The 22,065-nt window shown below is 35.4% G+C and overlaps 1 protein-coding gene across 6 annotated transcripts in view; it reads right to left on the bottom strand.

Moving 5' to 3' along the window:
- Positions 1-22,065, bottom strand: part of SNTG1 (syntrophin gamma 1) — a 359,885-nt gene that overhangs the window by 257,485 nt on the left and 80,335 nt on the right. For 5 of the 6 annotated variants that reach the window (XM_080578709.1, XM_080578710.1, XM_080578711.1 and 2 more), the window contains one exon: positions 17,151-17,430. The exons of the other annotated variant lie outside the window; for it this stretch is intronic. The gene's annotated coding sequence lies outside the window, so the exon portion shown is untranslated. The remainder of the gene's footprint in view (positions 1-17,150; positions 17,431-22,065) is intronic. 6 annotated transcript variants of the gene reach the window in all.

The raw sequence follows: 22,065 nt of genomic DNA, 5'->3' as shown, positions 1-22,065 counted from the left end.
AGCAAGATGGACCCACACTATTGCATTGAAAAATCAGGCTTCAGTTTTCTATGAAGGTACTTTTGTGTAGTTGAGATTGCACAATAGTTGTAATCAATTTAATGTTTCTACTTATTGTCTAACTTTCTCAAAAGAAAGAAAATTATATGTAAATTCTAATTCCTCTTGCTCTTAAAAATCCTACAATAATGCACTTTCCATTCATTGCGATAATTTCAAAGAGGTATTATGGCTGACCACTTGAATTTCTAAACTTCTCCTACATTCATGCTCACCTACAGTTCCAGCTGCTCATTAACAGTGTCATCTGCCAGGCAGGACCCTGCCTGATTGCCGCAGTAAGGACAGCAGACACAAGGCAGGGGATAGTAAGATTCCACAACGCAAGTGTTTTCATTTCATCAATTCCTTTTGTGTCCTGGGCTAGGATTTATGATTCTTGTAGTAATGCAAACCAAACATTTATAAATGGCAGACAGAAAGGGTAAACTATTTACTGCATCTTGATTTACAGTATCCCATCGGTTTTCTTAAGCAATTTACTATAACCAGGAATTTTTCAGGAAACACTGTGGATCAATCACTCAAGTCTTGTGTGATCAGAAATATAAAATAATTTCACAGCTAAAATCCAACACTTTTCAGAAAGTTAGTTTATCGTATTTACTCTATTTGTTCTTTTCTCAGAGCATGTTCTCTACTTCCAACGCTCACAAACTTAGCTTTAATAACATGATAGCTTCATGGAGTTCAATAGAATTACCCAAACACTTAATTTTAAGCACATTTGTAAGATCTTGTCACACCCCATCTAATGCATGGCATATGATAAAACATTCTAATAATGGTCAAGCCCTGCAGCAGTGGCCCTTTGCATCTGAGTTTTCATGCTGTGAATTGTTCAGAAGGCAATTCATTTTAAGTGTACCAGAAATGCTTCTTCCGTGGGAACAGATGCTTTCAATGGCTAAACTCTTCATGTTACATCTCAGACCCTGAGATTCCTACTGTGTTGAAGGTGCTGATCATATTAAGATTCTGTTATCATTAGTGGAGGACATTTAAATTAAATATTTTTAAAGGTAAAAAATGCAGTTAAAAATTAGGCATCTAAATCAGATCATAATAAACAAAGCTAGAAGTGCTTTCCTTGTTCATACTGCCGTTTTCTTTCTTTCTCTGCCTATGTAGCCTGCATGGTTACAAAAATATCAGATTTGCATTATGTTTGTATTTCTTGCAGTACTCCTAATTTGATTTTCCAGTCTTGGACTATTTATTAAAAGCGTATTTTTAAGGCTTAATCTTGAAGATGATAAGTGAAGAAAAAGCAAACAAACAAACAAAAAAATCTAGAGTTGCTTCTCTCCTCTGCTAGTACATTTTTAGAGTGACAAAGAAAAAATATTGATCATTCTGTATGGTCATTTGTGTGACCCTTCTGTATTAACTATTCACAGATATCAATAGATATCAACTTGGAAGGTCTGACAAGTTGTTAAAGACACCTATGTTAATGTTGTATAAATGTTACTCTTGAGGTTATCGAAACTACACTTTGGTCAGCTCCTTTGGGTAGCTCATTTCCCTTAAATGGTATCATTTTGACTTGAGTAGCAGAAGTTATTTTCTCATTTCCATATACAAAGCCTTCTTTGTTTTCTGAAAATAGATTTATTTTTTTCCCTGAATGAAACTGGATGGAACTAAGATCTTGCAGACCTAGGGTTGAAGATAAATAATAATAATAATGTAGGAATGTCCCTTTTGTAATATCACTACTTAAATCTATACATCATTTTCATGCTTTGTTAGTGTGAGCAGAGAAGAACAAAGATAAAAAAAGATTTTCCACCGCAGCATTATTATGGAAAAGAAAAAAAGGAGAAATGTAACATTCAAGAGTGTTATTGCAGCTTAGTCTCTTGGTAGTGGTATAATTTACTCTATTTGTTTAACTTAAAGACCAGGTCATTTCTTTCTGTGAAGTCTACTGTACTTGGTTATGATTTTTTAAAAATCAGGCAGGCTTCATAAATATAAGTAGTGTAACTGTGTATACCTTAGTTTCAACTTAGACATAGTTAAGTATGCTGTGTAGACTTAGACATTGCTTGTCCCTGTGCTGCCATTATTTTTGAATTTTCAGTTAAACTTGTTTTGTTTTTTTTTTAATCAAGTTTAGAGGATTTCACAAAAGTGAGAAATTTAACACAGCTCATGGATGGTTTCCAAAGATTTCACTAAAAAAAAAATAATAATCTGCTGGCAATTGTCATGAAAGATTTTTTTCTTTCCTTAACTTTGATACTCAGTTATAATAAAGCTGAATCTTTACATGATTAACTCACTCACCTTCACAATAAATCATTAATTCATTAAACTATTTTAATCACTATTTGGAGCTTAAGTTCAAACTAATTCAACATAAACACATAAACATATACTTAACATCTTTTTTCCACAAAGTATTAACTCAGTTCAGCATACTCCTTATTCTGTGCATCTCTGTCCCTATACTTAACTAGTTTGTGATTAATACACATTATTTAATCTGAGTTTATGGGAAAAAAAATCCTTCATTTCTTCTTTCTAATAATTTACTGTATGGGTTTGATCAGAGATGTCAGGTTAAATCCTAAATTAAGGGTAAAACTGGATTAAGCAAAATGAAGGAAGGAGAAGAACATCTGGTTGTGATAGTAACTCTTTTCAGCTCATCTGACAATGTCAGCTATCACATGCGTAAGGTCAATGAAAATTTTATCACCATGCTAAATTTCAACTCCGCTGTATCCTATGCTGTGAATTGTGAACTCTAATTAGTGAGATTTTTATCTCTGATGCAACTTTACTACTTATTTTATATGAATGCTAGTTTATTCCAGAAGAATGAACGGAATTTTGAAATATTATCATCAGTCTCCAACCCTTACTCCCCTAAAGATACTACAGGGATAAGTATTATAGTTTCAGAGCTCAGGTCATATTCTATTATTTAAGCACTTTACTTCAATTTATAGAAAATTTCAGTGAGTCAAAGAAAGAACCTTATAACCTAGCTTTATTGAGTAGAAAGAGTTAATGAACAGCCCAAATTCAAACAGTTATAAAGTTAAGTCAAATATTAGGATTTAAAAAAAAAAAAAAACTTTCTAATGCAGATCTTCTTCTCAAATAGCATTTTTTTTCCAATGATGATAAGGACAAAGATCAAAATATCATTTAAAATGATTAAAAAGTTTTGTGAGCAGAGAAAAAGAAAAGCAACAAAGCAACACCCTCAGGCAGTCTTGTTTCATTTAATCTTCTCATTTTAAGAGCTTCACTACTTTGTTTATTTTTCTTTCTTCCTACTAACTTTAATATTCATTTGAACTGGAATGTAGTGCAGTATATGGAAGGTCATGTGAGCAACCTGTAAAGTTGAAGAGCTTACCAAAACAATGACAATTCTTAAAAAAAAAAAAAAAAAAAAAAAAAAGAATCCTGTAGTAACTTTTCTGCTGCAGACTTTCACCAATTAAACTACCAAAGTTTTTGAAACCAGGTGTAGTTACTTCCTGGAAAGACTCTGCTTTATGATTATGTCAGAAAAAAAAAATATATATATATATGTTTTAGTAATTATAATTTGAAATTTCTTACTTCTGAACAGCTTCTAATTTAGCGGGTAAATCTGGACAAGGAGTTGTACAGTGAAATTCTATATTCACCATTATTTTCAACGCTTCCTAAGACCACACAAGTAATTCTGGAAACATTTCAGTTTAGGACTCTGTGTTTACACAAGTTCTGATAAATTAGATGTGCCAAAGCCTGTTCTGTGGCACTGGGAGCAAGTAGTATAGCTTACATGCAAAATGTTAAAATCTCTTCAGTTTCAGAACAGAGGGCCTTATCAATGCTGGCTATCAGGAACAGCACTTGATCTATGCTAGTCCCTTGATTGTCCCTAAATATGGTTTAAGAAAGCATTAACTGCATAAACAAAAGCATTTTTGGAAGCATGCCAACCATTAAACAGCTGTTTGCTAATATATATTGCTTGTAGTCCAGCATCTTCTGAAGAATACAGCAATGGTCACTTAAGCACCTTGGGATATATGTTGCATTTATCATAAAAATCACTGGGTTATAAAACCTGAAGTATAAGCTGGAAATTTAACAGTCTCTTCTTTGTTTGGGAACTGCAGGTAGTGCTGTGACCTTTTAGCAAAGATATCTTTACATTTTAATTTATTGTAATTACTATATTTTAAAGCAATTATTATATAGCAATATGACAATTAATATGACAGTAAATTAATTGAGCCAACACACACAACATTTTAAAACACTTTACAACAGTATTTCTGTGAACTTGATTTCAACACTGTTGTACTTATTTCTCTCTTTTACTCACACCTGATTTAAAACAAGTACAGTTTACGGAAATCAAAAGAACCTAATTTTAAACATGCTATTAATAATAATAATAATAAAAAGAGTTATCATTTGGAAATAACCTGTAGCCTAGTAAAAATAATGACATCCTGAAGGCATGGGTTGTTTGTATTTGCCATCACTTGATTACCACTGTAGTAACAGATGAACATGCTAACAGTTGGCTAAGGGTCTTTTACATCTTTTTAATGACAGATACATAAGAATACTAATTCTGTTACCATAAAGTCACATAAAATAGATGAGCAAATAAAATGAGCTGCTGCCACATTCTGTAAGAACAACGGGAAATTAGATTGCTGTCCGTAGATACTTTAATATGTACTTCAGGTATCATCTATTACAGAATTATATGTATATGCTATAATACAAAGAAGAGGCAATGGAGAAAAAGAAGGGCTCAGTATCCTTATTCAGCACCATTTCATAATCATAGAATCATTAAGGTTGGAAAAGGCCTCAAAGATCATCTGGTCCAACCATCCCCTTACCACCAATATCACTCACTAAACCATGTCCCTAAGCACCACGTCCAACTTTTCCTTGAACACCCCCAGGGACGGTGACTCCACCACCTCCCTGGGCAACCCGTCCCAGTGCCTGACTGCTCTTTCTGAGAAGAAATGTCTCCTCATTTCCAACCTGAACTTCCCCTTTATTTCTAGAAACATAGTTGCATATAAGCCAGTAGATGAGTTTGAGAGCTTATTGGTCACGGCCAGTAAGTTTATATTTTATTAGATATATTTGTTTTCATTTTTCACTAAGATTATATCATTTCACTAAGATTATTAGTTTTCATTTTAGTCCTCAGATGAAGGAGTGCATCACATCACTAGTTGGCTGGTTAGTCTGTATTAATCTACATTCTTTTCAGGTTTGATACAGTACAGTTTTACGTGTAGCAACTTCTATGGTTGCTAAATAAAACAACTTTTAAAATAGTTCAGAACTAGTAAGTCCCCCCTTTGTGAAGAAAAGTATAACATTCTGTTTACATGAGATATATGGTAAGTGAAGCTGGGAAATCTTGTTTGAGCATATGTTCATCTTTCCTATAGACTATAAGTGTTCAATTATTTCCCTATCTAGATTCTATAACAGGATGGAAGGCTATGGTGGTCTTGTTTTGGTCTCTACTAGGGCTTGTAGGTTGCTTTCTTTCTGACAAAAGTCTTCACATGGATTCTAAGTCAAAATGGATTTTTCATGTTTTATGTCCCATCTGACCCTACTGAGTACTATTTCTATTTGTGTTCCAGTGAGTAAAAATCACAGTTACCTCCACCTCCAGCTAAAACATCTCTAGATAATAACTACACTACTTCTTGTAAGCTATCCAACTGTTAACATAGTTAGACTAAAATAAACAACCATTGTTTATGTGTGTTATTGCTAGGAATTTGCTCCACTTTTCTTAGAGACACAGACCATGTGCCTCAAGGTACTCTTGTTTTTTTCAACAGTACTTACTGGTCTATTAAAAATATTCATTTACATTAACATATGAACTGCATTCAGACTGTTTAAATGAAAAATATACAATACCCCACTGAACATTTAGCTCACAGCTTTTCCTCTGTCATTATTAGCTCTGTCAAGCTAAAGCTTCTGCAGCACTTCTGTAGGTTATACTCACCATGCATAATCTCTACACAATGAAAATCAATGCTTTATTTCAGCTTCCTATCACAAACTTACATTTGAAGGCTCATACTGGTACTGTAAATGGCATACTGATCCTAACTCCTGGCACATAAAACCATTACAAACTGAATGCATCAAATCTCACAGACTGATCTCTGTCAAAATAAAGACTGAAGGTCATAAATTCTTCTTTCATACACTCGCTTAGAGAACTAAGCTTTTTTATCCTATCTTTACATGACTGCTGGATTCCAAGTGACAATATCTTTCCAGCAGTAAGTAAACATACAGTGACCTGAAGATCTGGAAAAGAAGATTTTGCTTGTGGTAACAGGAAACATGTAGCAACTTAGGACAGGTAATATTTAAACTTTGCAAAACTGAAAAGAAAAGTTCAATATACATGTCCTAGGAGATGCTACTACAGCATTTTCTAATGTCCACTGTTGAAACACAGGTTTAATTTTATTTTTTCATTTAGCTATGTGAAGCAAAATTTTAGCTATGACAACCTTATTGCAGTTAAATGGTTGTAAATGTAAAGTTACATAAAGAATTGAATAGACTGCTTTATTATACACCATTTTGCTAAAATTGCCTAAATGTTTCCACAAAAAACAATTACAGATTAAAGCCTATCAGGTAGATTTACATCTGGATTGTCCGTTCTCCTGTCACAATTAAATCCTTTTCAAATGCAGTACAGATGGATTCTGCATTCATGAGTCATGTTAAAATATGCAAAGAAATGAAATAAAGGTCTGTCCTCAAGTCTAAATGTAAGGGAGAAAGATTGATCAGATTAGAAAATACAGTGTAGGAATATAGGACAGAAAAGACCATGAGTGTTAGGGTAAGACATCAACAGGGCAACAGCTGATGGATCCAGGAGAGTCCAATGATCAGCTGTTTGGCATGCCTCTGTGTACTACAGCACTGCCTGCAGCAAGGACCTACAGCGGTGTACTGGGCCTGGCTGACATGGGGTTAAGTTTCCCCACAGCAGCCCATACAGTGCTGAGCTCTGCACACGTACCTAGAACAGCCCTGGTATCACACCCATGTTTTTGCCCATTGCTGAGCAGTGCTGGCACAGCACCAAAACTCTCTCCAAAACCGCCAAACCCAGTAGGCTGGGGGTGGGCAAGACGTTGGGAGGGGACATCGCCAGGGCAGCTGACCTAAATTGACCAAAGGGATATTCCATACCATGTGGTGTCACACTCAGCAATAAAAGGTGGGAAAGGGAAAGGAGAGGGGGGAGGGCTCATGGTATGAAGACATCTGTCTTCAGACAGGAAGACAACAGGTCTTGACCAAGGTCAAACAGTAGGGAAATGTTAGGTGAAATTCACAATCTAAAGAATGACAGTGAAAAGAAAAGAAAAAAAAAAACTATCAATATTATTTTCTCTCATTTGTTGCTATCTTCTGTTTGTTGGTATCTGCTAAATAGCAGGCAATTATCTCACAAAAGGAGGAAAAAAAACTTTGCATATTACATATGAGAAAATTTAATATACAACACAAAAAGATGCTTCAAATACTCATTGACATACTGATTGGCTTGCATTATAACTAAGATTTCTTCACTGTACTGATAGTACTGTGAGATTTGGATGTAAATATGTACATTGTAGATGCAGCTTTGTTATGTTTTGTCTTGTTTTGTGAACTATAAATCAATCTGAAGCTTCCACTCAGCCTCTTACAGTGGAGGGCATCCAAGTACAAGGAGTAAAGTGAGTTTCCTTTTCCAATCACCTATGTCATGTAGACAGTACTGTGTGTCCATAGGTCACCTCTACAGACATAGACTAGAAACATGGTAAACCTTGACAGAACATTCAGGCAGAGGAAGCAAGGAACGTACACAGGTATCTCAGCTCTTGCTCTAATGTTAGGAAAACCCTTCTCCTCTGACAGCAATGACAGGTGAAATAGCACTTGAAGGTTATAGATGCCTCACCTCTAGGTAAGTGAAAGTAAAGCAAGCTGAAATTGCACATGAATGATAAAAACACTAACAAATGTAAATCATACAAACATCAAAGTTCTGAATGTTAGCTGGATTTTTTTCCACAGTTGTCTTATAGAATTGATGCATTTTAATAAGCATAGTAACTTGTATGTATTGTGAACTATTTTATGTTCATGTAGGTTTAGTACTATTGACAGGAACACAGTAATAAAAGCATCACCTTTTAATTTTTTCAGTCCTTGATGCAGTGATGGAGTGATTAGAAGGATTTAAAATAATAAAATATTATACACTTTCAGGAATATTCAGAATTTTTGAATTAAAACCACTCTTATACAAATGTCACAAAAGCTCTGTTCAGCTTAATTCATACCTTAATACTCTAAGCATCTGATGAAATCTAATGGAGGGTATTTTCTCTATTCTTCCAAAAATAATAGTTTCATGCAGCAGTTATTCTTTTATAAAACACAGGATCTTACAATGCAGTGACAACCTTAAATTAGATTCTTCTTTATGTTTCCATGTGTAGGAACATGATGTATCCAAGACCACTTGAAACCAGTACCTATAAACCTTAAAAACAAAAAATAAAAAAAAATAAACAATTATGTTCCTAACTTCTTCTGTAAGTGACAACACTGCAAAATGTAGGCTGGTTAAAACACAGACTGAGGGCAATCTACAGAAAAAAAAAAAAAAAAGCCTATTCCATATGGACACTAGACATTACATCAAAGCTGCAATGTCTCAGATCCTAAATTTAGGAACATAGCATTGACATGGACAGTCCTGATCATCTGATTCAAGTCTCTTACTATCTCAATCCATTTTGCAAAAGTGGTTTAGTTCAAAATGGTCAAGAGAGCATGTGTGTGGTGTATCTTCACGTGACACATGCCACAGAATGTTTTTTCCAAACTCCACAGTCCACTATGGCCCAAGGTCCCTGAATCACAACTACTTCCCCTCAGTATCAATACACACCTCGGGGATTTTGTTCTATTCCTGTGCCATTCCTGGCAGCAGACTACGGCCCAAACAACAAAGAAAATTAAAAGAAAAGACAATGATGATGACAAAGTAAGTTCACTGAGGAACCCTTCTGACCCATCAAACAGCTTGTAGTGGTGAGCAAAGCACTGAAGCCAGGTACTGGACTCACCAACACCTCTTTGAGGGCTCTATGGCTAACCTTCTTTGTAGCACTAACAAAAACAAAACAAAAGAAACAAAATCCAAACCAAACAAAAAATCCTCTACCCAAATTAGTGTTAAACAAGATGTCATTTTCCAAGCATTGTTGTATCTGGAAGTATGTGTTCACCTCACCAGATTGTAGGATGTAAGGCTGACAGACCCCTCCTCAGCTCCTGAGTACAAATTACAGCAACCACAAAACACCTCTTCATATAACCTTATTTGTAAACACATCAAGCTTCATTGTATGAGTAATCAAACTCCTTGTTGTCAGTGCTTCTATTACCATGACTTTTTTGAAACATTACAATCTGCTATTTTCAAAAACAATTAAAAATACAGTGACAATAGCAAAAATTGATTCATATAATGAATTTCTCTATTAAAATGGATGGATATTGAGCTTTGAAACAAATAACTGAATCATTAGTATCTATAATGTGGAATTGATAACTTTATAATACTTTTGAAAGTAGTGAATATAGCTTATAATTGCACATGTTTTTGTTTTGTTATTGTTATTGTTTTTAAAGACAAGGCTGCCAATAGATTATTAATTATTCTTACAAAAAATGTAACATTTTTTGATTAATGTCCTAACAGCACGACACCATCTCCACTGGCACACCACATGCCATAAAATACTTCCCAAAATGCTACAGTCCACTAAGACCTAAAAGAATGTTTCAGTAATGTAACTGCCTCTCTTCAACGCTAAGGCAATTTTATGGCAGAAAAAGCTAAGATGAACATGGAATGAAGACCACGACAGGTCTACTCAGGCAGCACAGAGTAGTTGAGGGGCAGGATGACTTGACTGCATTAAGCAACCAATCTAACTTTATTTACAAAATACCTTACTCTTTATTGACTCAAAAGACCCTAAAAAAATTGATCATATGTATTTCTTGCATTTCATATTCATTGAGTATTATGCTAAACTCACGGAAGCCATAAATATAAAATGTTAACCTGGGGGCAGGGCGGGGGGAACAGTTAACCACACATTCTGCCTTTTTTTTTTTTTTTTTTTTAATTTTTGCCTTTTAAGCTGGTGTTCCTAACCGTTTCAGATAAAATTCTTATCATAGCATAAGCAAATAAACTGATTATTCATTCAGTCAACATAATGACATAATGGGAGATTGAGGACTTGATCATCACTCTCTTGCTCATACCACTTTGCAGGTAGGACAAGTATATTATTTTGCTTTGTCTGTCAGTAAAATAAATCTTTTCAGATAAAACAAACATGGCAGAGATATTACAAGCATGAGACGGTTCAAAAACAGGAGAAGCAGAGTCTTGCCCTTTCTCCCATAAATATACAAAACCATGACCCAGATCATATGCAAACCATACATTAGAACCATACATAATAGATCTCTTGCCATTAGTCACAGCAATTTACAGAGCTTGAAGATCAACTATATGTTAGAAGGACAAGGAAGTTAAGAAATTGAACATTAAAAGCTGATGTTATTGTAACATTTTTTTTTGTCAGGAAAGAGTCATAATACCTTAGGGAACCTCCCTGCCTGACCCAATAATTATAAGCTTCTTTTACATTTTTCACTTTCTAAGACTGGTACTTGTTCATAATTTTTTAAGTTGTAAAACATATAGTCTCACTACACAAAATATGTCTAATTAGCTTACACAAGGCTTAACTTGGGCAGCATTTTAATTATAAATCTATTATGCACCAGACTGGTTCATATTTCAAATACATTTTAGCAAGCTGAATTGTATTACATAAATGATCTTTAAAGTCAACCACTTCTTAGAAATGACTATCTTCAAGACTGATGCAAGGGAAGGCATGTCTACCAACAGATTTCACAGATGGCTCACAAGGCTGTCATAAGGCACAGGAGGAAGACAGTTACTTATTTCTTTATAGCAATGCAAGTGCAAAGTACAATCTGGATTTAATGCTAGAACTTGCTCATTTATCAATAACTCTTCTAATCCTTCTTCCTGCTAACTAATATTTCTGACGAGAGAATTATTAAAACTTTAAATGAAAAGGCTGTAAGGAAATAAGTGTACATGTTGTTGATGAGACATCTAGTATTGCCTTACAAAAATGCCTAGTATGTGCTTTTTAAGTACAACCTTTAATGGACTCTGCTACACAATCTATAACTAAGTATATTTTGTTAGTATAAGTGAACACATGGAAGCACGACTGCATAGTCATGGGATACACTGGTTAGACCGTTTCAGGAAAAGAAATAAGTTTTTTCAAAAGGTCAGTATGGGTTATTGCTATATAGCAAATTCTTCTGAAAAAAATTATAATAATAACAGTCCCTTCATCAGTATGTGCACAATCACTAAGTTGTGAAGAGAAATTAATTCAGTCTCAACAAACTACACATTTATATGTTTTTATTTTTCAAAGCCTACCACACTCACAGTAATAGTCAGTTTTCCTAATTTTTAAGGCAGAGCATTTTTTTTTCTTCAGAATTGGCTTCCTCATTATGGAAAACAACTAAAGGAATTAATGTATAATGGATCATGCTGGTGTTCTTTTGTAACCTTCACATGGACCAATCTTTTTTCAGCCTCCCAACAGCACTGGAAGAAATAACAATTCACAAAAACAAAACAAAAAACAAAACCCCAAGAACATAGAAAACAAATCAGGATACATTTTCTTCCCTACAGCTTTTGAAAACTCAACTAACCTGGCTGCAAGCATCTGGCACCAAGCAAGTGGCATATGTAAGTTGTTTACAGACTTCGAATATCTCTGAAATACAAAGCCTAAGGCTCTTGTCAAGAAGTTTCAATTTGCTCTGAAACGCTGTTCTTCTAAGACATCAGTATCAGAGACCTCTCTTCTTTTTGGTCAGCAATATTCTTTGAACAATTGTAACATCTCTGGTGGGGCTTGCAAAAGGAAATCACTCAGGTTAAGTGCATGTGCCACTCTGAAAGCCAGGGACAATTCTTGAGACACATTTGAAAGCCTTAAACTAGAGTCTGGTCTTGATTTACTGTATTTGTATTGTGTTTTTTCTAAGCTCAGCCCTCTATTATTTATTTTGCTGTGTCTTATGTTAAGGGTGGAGAATAATGTATTAAAAAAGCCTCATTACAAGAAGCCTTCACAAAAAAAAACAAAACAAAACAAAAAAAAAAACAAAAAAAAAAAGAAAAACAACGTATCTGGCATTTTTTAAGTTTTCTTGACAGTTGTTTAATTATAAACTCCACTCTCATAACCAGTGTACACATCCAGAAATTACTCAAGATTGTAATACCATGGCATTTAACACAGCAGAATGATTTAACTTCATAGTTCTATAAAATGCTGAATGCACTACGGGAGCCTTACATATCTGTACCTCTGTGAGACTCTGGTGATGTATTAAACAGAGAGAAGGGGAAAAATTACCTTTTTTGTTGCATAAAACAAGATGTTTATCTCATCGCTCTGCCTACAGCTCTCAAACCAGAAATAAGGAGAATTAGTCCCTCTCTTGTCCTAGATGGTTCTATTCCACAAAGACCCATCACTTTCCCTTATAATATTCGATAACACAACTTATTGTTACTGCTGCTGTAGATGACATAATTATGTTGATGGTGTACTGGGCCTGGCTGCCATGGGTTTAACTTTCCCCACAGCATCCCATACAGTGCTGAGCTCTGCACATGTAGCTAGAACAGCCTTGGTATCACACCCATGTTTTGTCTTTTGCTGAGCATTGCTGGCACGGCATCAAGACTCCCTCCAAACCCCCCAAATCCAGTAGGCTGTGGGTGGGCAAGGGGTAGGGAGGGGACATCACCAGGGTGCTGACCGAAACTGACCAAAGGGATATTCCATATGGAATGGTTCACAGTCAGCAACAAAAGCTGGGAAAGGGGAAGGAGAAGGGGGGTTCTTGTTATCAAAACATCTGTCCTCTTGCTACACGTATTGAGGTCCTGCTTCCCAGGACGCAGCCAAACACTGCTAGTTGGTGGGAAGTAGAGAATAATTGTTTTCTCAATCTTTGCTTCCATACGGCTTTTTTTTTTTTTAATCTTATTTTCTCCCTCTGTTCTTCTGAAAAGAGGGAGTGAGAGGGCAGTGTGATGGAGTTTAGCTAGCCATCAGTGTGAAACCACCCCAGATGGCAACAATAGGTGGACTTATATTCAGTAAGAAGCCTCTTCTTCTCTTCCCAGATCTTTCCTTCTACACTGCCTCTGATAAGTCCTTTTTTTTTGTGTGTGTGTGTGACTGTATCATCAGTTTTCCTTTTAATCATCAATCTAATTTGTGTGTGAAATACAGTTTAATTTTAACACAATCAGATAAATTCAGGGGAGATCAACCATAAAGCATCAACATTTAAAAATGAAAACACCTCAAAACTCATTGTTTTGAGATTCAACCTTCACTAGAACCAGATAGCCAGACATTTCTTTCATCTTTATTACACCTGAACAAGTTATTTTTAGCTTTTGTGCACTGTAATCCACTCAGTGTTAGCTATGACAAGCATCACAAAATAATTAACTTATTTCTCCTAGCAGCAGCCATCACTGGACAGCTGGTTTAGTTATTCCTACTGTGACATGTAAGAAAAAGCATTTTCTTTCCTTCATGTATAAAAGGCAGTAGACATAAAATATCAGCTTCAATATATACTGCAGTTCTATCTCTAATGACTCACATATTTCATGTATTTTCCAGTAGCTTATTAATTTTTAGAAATCTATCTATAAATAGGTAGCTTGAGATTAATTTCAGGATATTTTTTTTAAGTAGTGTGAAGGGCTTACTGCTAGTTTGGACAACAGCCAGTAAGGTAAGGCACTGATACTATTTCATGATCTTGATATCATATAATCTTTACATCATCTTCATGTCACATGCATATACGTACAGCAGGATGAATACACAAAAGAACATGAAATTGTCCATACAACAAGAAACGAGAATTCTTAGCATTCTGACATCAATTTTGTAAGGCATCCAAATCCCTCTCTAACATAAGACACTTTATGTGCCTTTATTCAGTACAAACATATTCAACATGCTTTTTAAACAAACATCCATGTTACTGTAAAAGTGACAGAGATCAGATAAGCATGCTTTAATTTCTTGGGTACACATGGCAAACTACATCATTTCTATTATCATCTAGCTTACAGTTGCATATTTTCTCAAGCTTCAATTTTCCAATGAATGCCAGTCTCTTTCTCTGCCATCAAATAATTATGATGGAACTAAATACTGATAGGTAATACTTTTCTATATATCCGTCTCATGACAGCCACATGAGAGCACTCGAAAATCTAAATACTTCAGAAATGACCTTGAGATTTGTTATTCTAATGACAAGACTGTGACTTTTCTTCCTTACTCAGTAGGAAAGACGTCCTGTGCAAGTCATATACATCATGTAAAACAAGTCCAGAAAAAAAAAAGTCTATCTAGAAGGCAAACTGAAGCAACCAAAACAAAGCTTTTCTGATGTCTCCACAGATGATCTATGTTTAAATAACATTGGAAAACAACAGGAGAACAAAATCAGAAGTGCAGGGAACAACAATAGCCTTAATTGACTCTAAACATGGAGATGGATATTCCATTCATCAGAGCTTCCAGGAACTTTAGAAGAAGATCTTGAGGTGACACATGGCTCGACAGAACTAAGCAATCTGCCTTGGAACCATGGCATCTATTCCCTGCCTGAAAACACAGGATCTCTACCTCAGTCTGGACAGACATCTGGCTACTGCAGGCTAAAGAGGAAGACTGAGAGAGCATTAACATTTTACCAGCTTTGAAATGCAAGATTCGAAATGTATCACTCTTATTTTTGTGCAAGTTCCCCACCTTGTTTTGATTAATATGTCTCCCTTCTCCGTCCCTCTATCCCTTTTCATTGTTTTCATTCAAAAGAGTTTACTTGAACTTGTATCTTTCATATGACTACCAGGAGCTCAGGGCCATAAAAAGAATTGAACAGAACTGCACATCCAATTGTCCATAAGAGCTTGCCATGTCTCAGAGCAGTTGACAAAATGGTGTTGGACTCCTGAACATATAAAGTTATCGTTAAGAATTAGAAGGAGTAAAAGAAACAGTGTATTCCCTTTGCTGTACTTCTAACTTCCATTATTTTTGTCTTTTGCCTATGGATATATAACTAGAAATAATAGGTGTATCATATCTCAATCAACTTTCTAAAATGTGTGCCCAACATCTTCAACACCACTTGAAAAATTTGGAGTTTCCCTCATGAAACTAATTGAACTTAGAGCTAGTTTGTTATTGCTTTTTACCCCAGTAAAAAGTATAAAAAATACAGTCCTAAAGAGAACTTAAAAAAAAAAAAAAAAGAAAAAAAAAGAGAGAGAGAGAAAGGAAAAGTGTCGAAGAACATAAACCTTGAGTTAGGTAAGCTGTGATGAATTTTTAATTTTTTGTTTTCATATTGCCAAACAAACTAATAAAAAGCCCTTGCTTATAAATAAACACATAAGTATATTCCTAAAACTCCAATTTCTTCCAGAGTTATTACTTACTAAAGGCAACTAAGCCTTACTTAGCATTCCAGATTCAAACCAACTGAAATACTTATTCTCTGTTTTTAATAAAAAGCTCACAGAGATTTTTGATGGTAAGCAGGCGGACATATCTGTAGGCTATATCTGTGTTGACAAGCTTTATTCCGTCTTTGCTTGGGGTCAAGCATGACAAATTTCCAGCCAGATAACACTTGTCACATCTTAAGCCCATCCAGACAGCAATCATGCCTGCTGCTCGCAGAAGCAACATCTGCCGCTATGACAAACAAGAGCTCTTGATTCACTCTGCCTCTTGCTGAGCTCCCAGCTCATTAGGATCTCCTAACCGCTGCCTCTTACATAGGAAAAACACACCTATTGTTGAATAAGTGAAGTGTTTTGCTCCCTGCTAGACCCTTGAACACAGCAGCTCCTGATGAGCTTCAGCTTGACAAGAGCAAGAGCCCCCTCCACTCGCAGAGGCAAGATGTTGTCAGTCTGTCAGCACTACCTGATGAGCAAGGGGTTGTGAAGCTGCCCCCAGCCCCGCTAAAACCCCAAGTGCAGCACTGCTGGCTTTAGGCATGGCTCTACAGCCCGCACCTGGGCGAACACCTCACCTGGGAAGATATGCCTGAGCATCAGCCTAACGTTTACTGTAAAATAATGGTTCCTCACGCCCCTCAAGCTTACCTAACTTCTTACAGTTGCACACCTGGCAGGACCATAAAAGCACATTTAACCCCCTACCTCTACTTACCCATCCAAAGGCACCTGCCCTCGTATTGCATAGAGATTAGAAACTTTTGTAGTCAGGAAGAAGATCTATACAAATTTGATAGTAAAAAATGAACAAAGAATTTCACATTTAGCCTGCTTGGTATGAAATTCATTTTCCCTTATGAGAAACAGTGTTAGGAAGAAGTAAGAATTCACTCAGGGAAAACTTCAAACCAGTAGCTTTTATAGGATTAATATCTAAAAGACTGCAACACTCTAATTTTCCTTTTAAACGATCTTATTCATATACCAGCCTAGAATTACAATGTCAGAAAATGATCTTTCTTTGAAAGAAAAAAGAAAAACATGTAGCTTCCCACAATTTGACAAATTTCTTTGAAAAAAAAAATACCTGGAGCAAAATTTAGCAGTTATACGTGGCTCAAATAATTTAACAAAACCAGTATATTCAGGGATTTGAGTTAGGTAATCTTTAAAGCATAAGACAAGTACTACTGAGATCTTGGTATAAAATCTTCAGTAGACATTACTGGATAGCAAGGATGTAAACGGGAATCTTAACAATGGGAGGGAAAAGTACTTGAGATAACCTTTGCAGAGAGAAATACCATACCTTGTTTTCTGGGACCAGTGTTTTAAAATTCCAATGACTTCACTTTTTCTGTAGATTGTAGATCCCTTCTGCTGTCTTGTCTTTTTATGCAGAAATAAATTATTATCTCATGGTTCGAAGATTTTAATTCCAAATATCTGTTTTTTGTTTCTTACTTCACCATAAACTTGAACTTGTGATCTTCAGCAAGTCCCAACAGGAAAACACATGTAAACTGGAACTTAGGATAACCATATTAAAGATGGGATTTCCAAGATATTGCTGTAGGAACAGAAGAGTTCTGTTTATAGGAACAGAAGAGATTTCTCAGACAGTAGCAATCAAAATAGTTCATCTCAGATTTACTTATACTCATATACATATACAATCCCAGATCTCTGTAAATTTGACTTCTGGTTAATAAATAGGAATGACTTTATTTGTCCATTGATGGAGTAACATCTGGATGAACTTACAGCAATTTTCTCTGCACGGACAAATCTAAGCAAGAGGAAAATAAGAAGTCCATAATTCAAAACTGAAATGCATGTAAAATTGATGTTATGACTTCAATTGTGAGACATTTCTTTATACTTCTGTTTTTCTTCTTTTACAAAGCATAAATATAAATGCTAAAAAGTAGTTGTATACAAATAATATTGTAGCCCAAAATACAGCCTTGTTTTCATATCCTTCCTCTTTTACTACCCTTCTGCTTCATAATTTTTTAATATGCAATCAGAAGTTGGGCTTTTAAACAACAAAAGCAGTATTTTACAAGACACTTCTGTACCACTAAACTCCACTGAACTGAAGAAACTGTGCAAGTATCAGAAATTAATGAGCAACAGTGGATCACAGTCCAAGCTCCCAGAGATATGATAAAATAACTAGGTATTGAAATAAGTTTCTCCTGGCTGCTTTAGCTGGCATATCATAGAGTACTCCCTAGATGTAAACACAGAAATCTCTTTTTTTTCAGGAACTGTATGCCTAGTGTAGATGCATGATCTTCACCTTGCAGTGTTTTATACTTTTCATTTCAGTCTAGGGAGCCTGTTTTAATGGAAAGAAAATTTATATAATATAAACAAAAGAAAATGCATTCTTATGTATACACGGATTACAGACCCTCAGCTGACATACAGAAATATATTTGAGCTTCTGATTACAAACTCTTGAGATACTGGTTGTTTAACAAACTTCTTTTTGTGTTCTTACAATAAGAGAGACATAAATACTAAATTCTTTGAAAATCATCATAATAGAATATACTAAACACAATTATTTCCCTGTAGAAATGACTCAGTGTTTATGGCAATGGAAGCCATATAAAAACACAAAATACCTATCTGCTTCATTAAAAAAAAGATACTATTTTTCACAGCCATTTATTCTTTCCCACAAGGAGTCAGAATTTTTATTTTTCTTATAAACAAATAACACGTAGCTATGATTAAGATTTTGCTTGATAAATTGATATATATATATATACCCCCACACACATTTTGAAACTTCCTTTTCTTTATAAAACAGCTGGCCTAAATAATTGGAAAAGGGGTAGAACCACCTTCAGGAATGAGTTGTTATTAATGTCACTGCCATATTATTGCTGACTTCTGAAGATACATTCTTTTAGCTGGATGTTATTATTAACTTCCCACTGCTCAATAAATTTAGTAAAGAAAAACGCTAGCCTAACAAAAACAAAACAAAACAACAACAATAACAAAACCCAGGGAACTAATGGCTCCTGTTAATAATCCAGTAATCTACTAGTTCAAGACCATTGGATATTCATTAACGGCATAAAAAATTGTTCAAAAAGAGCTATTTAGTCAACATTTTATTTACATTTTATGCTTAATTTTGATACCCTATCGATATGATCAATAGATTATATAATCATAGAATATCTGAGTTGGAAGGAACCCATAAGGATCAACAAATCCAAGAACTGAGTGCCCAAAGGACCACCCAAAAAACAGGATCATATGTTTGAGAGCATTGTCCAAACGCTTCTTGAACTCTGGCAGGCTCAGTGCCATGACCACTGCCCTGGGGAGCCTGTCCCAGTGCCCGACCACCCGCTCAGTGAAAAACCTCTTCCTGATACCCAGCCTGAACCACCCCTGTTGCAGCTTCAAGCCTTTCTCTCAGGTCTCCTGATAGATACATTCAGTATTTGAAACTCTTATTTGGTATTTAACTTGTAACTACTGGTACATAGTTACACCAAAGCAGCAAGCATTAAACTGTATTTGTATTGTAGCTGGCAACTGATAAATTATTCTGATAAGAATCAGGTTTATGTTTGTGCATCTGCTGCAGCATTCTATACTATGCTACAATAAGATAACAGTGCCTCACAGATAGCTATGGAGTGTTGCAAATACTGTAGTCCCAGGAGATCCATTTATGAAAATACTGACTGCTTTCTAATCAAGTCTAAGAAAAAAAAAAAGTATTTAGAAACCAGATATTGCACACAAAAAGGTCTTCGGAGATTTCTGGTCTTGTGCCTATTCAGTCCATACAAAGATCTCTTTTTCCAGTTCTGTTATTTTAACTTCCTGGTGTTTGGAAAAAAAATAAAAAACCTCAAACTATGTGATGATTCCCCCCTCCTTACAAAATCTTCCAGTGAACTCAATAAGACAGACCAAATTTAACACCTTTGTAATTCATCTCTGATTAGTTTAAGTCTACATATAGAAGGTCTGAAATCTAATAACCTCAGTTTGAGTACTTTACCCTTAGACTTTTGACAATAATAATAATTAAAAAATAAATTATTCTATTGTGATTATTGTAGCCAGATAACTATTATTCATTATTCGTTATTTATTATTCATTATCTCTCTCAGAGAGAGCCATCCTACATCTCCTGGTTTTATAGCTTACTAGATGTCTTTAGAACAAAAGACAATCTGAACATCTGAATTTGTTAAATAATTTCAAGATACATGGAAATATTCAACTACGACCATCTGTGGTCTTATGTAGACACTGCTGGGAATGAAATTATACACTTCACTTGTAAGAGAGAAGCTGTGCATATTTATTGGTATAATGCAGTGATCTATCAAAGCTTAATCGTAAGTAAGACAGCAACTTAACAAGATTCAAGATGGCAAGGCACACTTGATTTTTTACTACATAGAGGACAGGGTAAGTCAGGTGTGTCAGGGAGACCCTTTGACTGAGTCCCAAGGTTCAGAGTGGATCCCCTTGCTTTCTGAACTCCTTGAATGGAAGAGGTGAAGAGCTTAGGTGCAACTGCATCCACTCCTAGTCCCACACTTGGTCTAAGAATTTTATCTGCACAGTCAAACTAAGATATATTCTTAGTTAAGCTCACGAAGTTTAGCCAGCTATTAATCACTTACTGAGGATCTGTTTCAAGGAATCTCTCTCGAGGAGTACGGGACCTCTGCAGCAGGCATGACCTTGAGAGGTGTCCTGACCCAAGGGAAGATCCTGTTGTGTAGCCAGGGGCCATGCAGAGAAGCTCCAGTGTCTCTTGGCCTGCTCACTATTTATGGGGTAAGATGATGGACTAATAGTCATACTGTTTTTTTGGTGCATGATCCATTGGCAACATCGTAGTCATTATCTGCCTGAGCAAGGCCTGGGGTGCAACGGCCAGACCAATGGCTGGGGGGTGGAAGCACACCATCACAGATACTGAAGAAGCATAATGGCTTTTTCTAATCTTATACTGCGAGGGATCATGTTGTCTCAACAAGCCTCTGACACTCTGAGGATATTTGAGATTAGAGTTAGAAATCAAGCCTGGAGGTAGTGCTAATGAAACTGACTAGATCATTTCCAGAATACAAAATGGATTCTGAGAGCAGATTTTGTGATTGCTTTGTGTGATGGTTTCTACAGATAGATATATTGCTGTCATGTCCACGAACCCTGATCGTGTAGCTAATTAAATGTAATTAATTCATTCATTGTAATTACCTCTAGTTGTAAAAGTAACTCAGTCCCCTAAAGTTTCTTACTCATTAATCACCACATAAAACGTTTCTATAAGGTTATTTTCCCTTGACAGCGTGACAATCAGATTATCATAGTAGCATTACAAAAACAGATTGAAAAGAACTACCTACTTAGTACATAATCAACATCATTACATCCTCAATATGATTTTTTCCTCTCTTGAAAACTAGGAAACCGGGTATCTATTTACATCTATCTGTCTAGAAATATAGTAGAACTGTAAGCAGAAAGTCTGAATTATTAGTTTATAAAGCTACTGAACACATCTTTCATATAATATGAAAGGAGAAAAAGAATGAAACTTAAGAAAACTGAAGAAAACTTAGATTAAAATAGAGAAGAGCTAAATGCATAAAACATCTACCTAACCACAGCGAAAGAGAAAAGCACGTAAATATAAAATGACTCATATTGAATCTTCACTTCTTACGTGAAGTTATTTTCAAGATTTTCCTTCTTTTAAACAAAACTGGCAAGAGTTTTAGTGCTCATTAAAGTGAAAAATGGCTATTGTTGTCCAGGACAATAGGCACAGCAAAATATGAGAAGCTAAAGCACTGCTTTGTTAATAGAAAACAAACCAGGCATGCCCTACAATCTTTCTCTCAAGGCAGAAAAATATCCCAGAAGAGGCTATTTATTTCACATGTACCCAGCATCAGTACTGCTGCCACAACCTCTTCAGATGGCAGTTCCAATTGCTCCAGCGTCGATCTCCCTATAATCCAGCATGCCTCCATTTTTGGGAGGAGAAAAAATAACAACAGAAAATCCACAACCCAACAAGCATCCTACATGGAAACTAGTTGCAAGACATAGCAAATAGCAAAAAATTACATAATGTAATTAGCATTTAGGCAAACAAAATAATACTGTTTTACAAAATCATAATCTGTTGTTTTAATCAAAAGTGTTTTAAATAAGC

Source organism: Anser brachyrhynchus (genome assembly GCF_964034855.1).
Source record: "Anser brachyrhynchus genome assembly, chromosome: 2".
Taxonomy (NCBI): domain Eukaryota; kingdom Metazoa; phylum Chordata; class Aves; order Anseriformes; family Anatidae; genus Anser; species Anser brachyrhynchus.
The sequence above is the reverse complement of the archived record's forward strand: the minus strand, read 5'-3'. Positions and strand labels throughout refer to the sequence as shown.